The 5,502-nt window shown below is 41.3% G+C and overlaps 1 pseudogene; it reads right to left on the bottom strand.

Moving 5' to 3' along the window:
- Positions 1 to 2,458: 2,458 nt before the first annotated feature.
- Positions 2,459 to 3,907, bottom strand: LOC131220364 (putative germin-like protein 2-1; annotated as a pseudogene).
- Between the last annotated feature and the right edge of the window lie 1,595 nt (positions 3,908 to 5,502).

Raw genomic sequence — 5,502 nt, 5'->3', positions numbered from 1 at the left:
ATATATGAAGCCTGTGAACATTTCAGGGGATTTGAAACCAGTGTTGTAGGAGTTCAAGGCAATTGTGCTCGATGAACTCCCTAATAAATTGCCACCCATATGAGATATACAAAACTATATTGATCTTGTCACAGAAATAAGTTTGCCTAATTATCCACATTATCAGAAGGAATATGAGATCTTGAAGGTAGAAGTGAAGGAACTGATCTATACTAGCCAAGTTAAGGAGAGCATGAGTACATGTAATGTGTCAACTCAAGAGCCTAATGCCAAGTACAAGAAAATGGCTAATAAACATTGTCATCAAAAGTTATCTTTGAATCATGAGCCAAGTCCCTTGAGTAACTCGAGGACGAGTTTTTTTTTAAGTGGAGGGGTTTGATGTAGAATGCATCATAAATACGCTCCTAGCATGGTTGGTCCAAAAGAAGGTGGATCATAAATTGATCGTAACTTTTAATCTGCGTATCGTTACGGGGCGCACAACCTATCAATCTTTACTGAAACGATTCTTCCGAGATGAACCGACCCATAACATAGGTTGCATCTATTCATTTTGTCAGAAAACGCATGCTTTCAGCTCAAAAACGAATTTTTAGGAAAAATTTACTATTTTTAGTAATTCCTATTTTTTCTATTTTTAGAGTTTTAGATTTTCTTTCCTTTTAGAAATAACTTGAAATTATGCTAGGACTCTTCTAGGAAAAGTTTGTTTGGAATTTTTTATTTTTAGAAATTAGGATTTAGAAGAGTTCTATTAGAATTAAGATTTTTATTAGAGTTAGAATTTTACTATTTTTGGTAATTACGAATTTTGGTTTATTTTTTTCTTTATTAATGATGTAAGGAGACACATTAGTCATTTGTCAATTAAATTTCAAATTTATTTCTATTTTCTTACTGTCTTTCCTCGTGAACTCAAAAAGTCTTTGTGAGGAGTCCAGAGAAGCTCCGTGGATTCGGAGTAATTATCCTTAAGGAAGACGGTGATCGACCTCATCACATTCATCACTGCGTCACATCATCTAAAATTACTTAATATCTTCATTCTTTATTGTACATCATTTATATAGAGATTCATAGACAGATAGAGAGGACGTGAACGTTTCGAATTTTACATGGTATCAATTTACCACTGGCTTTCTGAAAAAAAAATAATAATAATAAATTCAAATTCCCTCTTCCCTTTCTTCTCATAACCGAGTACCTTCTTTCGGATCTTGGTATTGCACATAACAAATTACTCTCTCTGTTTTTTTTATAAAAAAAAAAATTTAAACAACGAAGCAGTATTATATATTACTGCTAATTCTGTATTCGAGGAATGGACAAAGCACACATAAATTAGATTTTCATCTAATTTGTGAAAATATACAATTTAAATTTATCAGGACTTCTTACCTTGTACTTCTGATCAGCTTGCAGAACTTCTTTTTTTTTCCTTTAGTATTGAGACAGGAAACTCTTGCTGGCGATCAATGGGCCTGGCTTCAAGTCAGGAAAAATCAAATTTTCGAATAGGCCGGACCGTTGGGCCAATGGGCCTTGCCCAAACAGTTCAAAATGCCCGGCCATCAGGCCCTTCCCAAACAGCTAGCTAGCCCGGTGTTAGTAGCCTAATCTATTCTACATTATTTATAGACGTTACAAATTTCAGATAGACAACGAAAATATGAACCATTTTAAATTTTACATCTCTTTTATCTGGTATGCTTTCATGTTAATTTCGTTTCTACCGTGTGATTAGTTGTATCATTTGCCAACATAACAGGTGCAAGATCTTAGCTTCTCATCAGGTGGGCCATATCATATCTTTTCATCTCAAAATCAGCCATTTAATGTACTAGACCGACAACCTAGAAAGAAAAGAAAGAACAAATAACGAATAAAGTTTTGTTTACCATTTGTTGATTTTGTACATTGGTCCACCTGATGAAAAGCTCGGATCTAAAAAGAGTCGTTAGCTGATGGAAAGCTTGGATATTGCACATGTGTGTCGTATTTTCATATGTGCTTGTTTGGCTGGGAACATGGACCCGAACCTGCTGGGATTTCTAAACGGGTCCATAGAACCCGAACATTTTAGAATTGGGTTAAACCATCAGCTACTCATAAACTCATGGGAATAAAAAGAATACAATCACACTCATATTAGGACACTAATATAGGCTTTCAATGTGCCAACACAACTCTTATGAAACTAAAAAGGACACGATCACACTTATAGAAGGATACCACTCAAGACTTTTAATGGCTAACACTACTAACACAATCACACTCGCTCATAGAAGGATACCAGTCAAGACTTTTAAATGGCTAACACTACTAATGTAGAACTCTTTTGAATTCACACTCATTAGAAGGATACTACTGAAGGCTTTCAATGGCTAACAACACTCATATAAGATTCGAAAGAACACAACCACCCTTTGTATTAGGATACTACTTGAGGCTTTCAATGGCTAACACAACTCATGTAAGAATGCAATCACACTTATATAGGACTCTGATGGAGTCTTCCAGCAGCTAAAACAACTAACATTGAACTCCAATCAACATCAAAGTAAGAAAAACCAATGCTACAACAAATGAGCTAGAAAGATAGGTTTTTAGAATTTGGACTGGAGATTATCTACTGCAGCCTTGTCCAGCTGGAAGGCCTTGGTAAGGACCTCGGCTGGAATGGGCCCGTTCGATCCAAAGACAGAATTAGCGATGGTGATCTTGCCTGGGTTTTCGCTGCTGAGGGCCGAGATCGCAACGGCACACCCATACCCGACGTTACGTTGGAAGTGAATGAGTCCCTCTGGGAAGACGAACACATCGCCCTTCTGGAGGACCTTTGCGATCAGACGGTTGTCAGGGTTGGATGTGACAAAGCCAGCGTAGATGGTGCCCTCCACAACCGTTAGGATCTCGGTGGCCCGTGGGTGAGTGTGGGGAGAAATGAGGCCCCATGGTGCATAGTCTACGCGAACCATCGAGATGCCGAGCGTGTTAAGTCCAGGTAAATGGGCTGCGAAGACAGGAGTGACCGCCGATCCAAGGAAGTTTGATGTGTTGCCTGGTTTGTGGAGCCCAGCGAAGAAGAAATCGTCCGGCTTGAGCGAGCTTCGGGTCCTCGCAGGCTAATCCATTAACCAACACTGCCAAGATTCATAATCTAAATTAGTGAAATGAAATATGTTACTAAAATGTAAATACTATCTCATTTTTAGCACATCGACCGAGTCGACTCGGACCCAGTCAAGTTTGAACTCATGATTCGACATTTAGAATGTGGGTTAATTCGGCCTGACTCAACCGAGTTGCAATTCAACTCAAGATCGCATGAGTCGTTCCGAGTCACCGAGTTTTGAAACCTTGATTTCTGGCCAATGATAGAGTGACCGTTGTTGTAGTAGTAGTGATGGGGAAATACCTGGACTATTGGGCTTGGCTACACAGAAATCCTGTAAAGGACTTGGATATGAGGCTAAGGCAATAGAGCAACTGAGAACTAAAAAACTCAAGAAGAGAATGTGGTGGGCCATCTCAAAAACTCCCTCTCTTCTCTCTACTAATCAAGGAAAGGAGATCCAACGGCTAGGAACCTTGGAAACTTTTCCAGTTGTGAAAGGAGAATGGTTTGGGGTTGATATATATAGGGAGAGAGGTAAATGTATCATACATCCATGTGGAAGTAGAAGATGCAACGTTGAATCTGTTGCCGTCCATTCCATTGAAAGGGTCTTCTTTCCTCCGTCCAATTCAGTTAGTTATCCATGAGAAATGCTACTTGGACATGCACTTCGTGGTACTTTACACGTGGCAAACATGTGTGCAATGTGGACCGTTGATCTGATAGGACACCGTCTTTATGACTCATTATGAAAAAGAGTGATTGAGAAACTTTGACCGTTTGATTGTCGTGAGTTTGGTTTGTGAATATGAACCGATTGCTCACTTTTTTTAACGGTGGACATTCAATCACTGCTGTTTTCCTGTGGTGTGGTCCCCCCGAGATTTAGATCCGCTCATTTTTTAGATCTACACCTAAAATGATCTGGAAAAATAGATGGACGGCATGGATGAAACATATACATCCCGGTGGAGCCAACAGAGAACCGACAACTTTGACCGTTTGATTGTCGTGAGTTTGGTTTGTGAATATGGTTGTGCACCATGAAGCAATCGGACCGTTGATCCGGCACCCCTGACTCGGTCTGATTAGAACAATTGGAGCTTCCTCCTTGGTTTGGCTAGTTGTCGGTGCTCTGTTGGCTCCACCGTGATGTATATGTTTCATCCATGCCGTCCATCTATTTTTCCAGATCATTTTTGAAAAATACTTTTTTGTGGGTTTTTGAGAATAGTCCCACGTGAAAAAGAGAAGAGAAAAATCTGTAGCTTATATGAAGGATGTGAGTATTATAATATTTACCTACCTAGTCCGTGGACTATGGACCTTGCGTGTTTCAGTGGGTAGCACTGGAACGCTCGGGCTCGGGCTCGAGCTCGATCTCGGTCTCGGACTCGGTCACGGCTAGGTGCGAGGGCGTGGGCATGTGAGGTAGTGTGGTCGGTAGAGGCGCTAGTGGCGTACTTTGCACTTCGCACGTCCGCATCGTGTCGCAGATGGTCGCTCCTTCGCGACCTTGAGCGAACCTGAGCGAGATGTGTGCGAGTCGCGGTGCGAGTAAGAGGCAATACGAGTGGCTAGTTAGCAGAGAGACTAAAGGACAGGGAGAGAGATCTCTTAGTATAAATAGAGGGATCAAAAGAGTCATGCAGTAAATCGTAATTGAGCCATTAGTGCAGTGGTCCTCACGCCCAAACTCAAACCGGGCTCACAAAATTCCCGATCGCCGAATCCGGCGCGACCTCCGTAGAACCCCATTCTCGGCTCTCGCGCCATTCGCCAGGTTCCGATCCTGTGATGCTACAAGGAGGATTTTCAACATCGCTTGATTCGTAATAAACATAACCAAAAGCATAACCCACAACAACAACCAAAACTCCATCACATTTTCACTATAATAAAAACTTTACAAGTACAATGAGCATAAGGAAATACAATAAAGATGAACAAAACTCCAAAAATGATCTGGCCACGCGCCTAAACCTCAGCGCTGCTGCGATGCACGCAGCAATCGTGCATAAGCTTATAAAGCTTAGAGGGTGGTGAAAGTGTATGCTTAAGGTGGTAATGTAGCTATGCAGTATCAGAGTAATGCGGAAGCTGCTGATGAATGACAAGAATACCATTAGCCGTATCAAGGCCATACGGTGCAAAGGATGATGTCGACCATACCAAGGCCATACAATGCGAAATGCAACTCAAGCATACAAATCCTCATCTAAGTCCACATATCAATACAGCTCAAAATCTGGAATATCACCGGGGTCTAGTACACTCCAAGCCAGATTGCCGCCCCATCGCGCGCAATAAGGTGAGTGAAAAAGACCTCACTATCCGCCTGCCAATATCGGGCTCGGCTCGTCAATAGCGGACCCATTCCT

This window comes from Magnolia sinica, chromosome 12 (genome assembly GCF_029962835.1).
Source record: "Magnolia sinica isolate HGM2019 chromosome 12, MsV1, whole genome shotgun sequence".
Classification (NCBI taxonomy): domain Eukaryota; kingdom Viridiplantae; phylum Streptophyta; class Magnoliopsida; order Magnoliales; family Magnoliaceae; genus Magnolia; species Magnolia sinica.
Note: the sequence above shows the minus strand (reverse complement) of the source record. Positions and strands in the feature narration are given on the sequence as shown.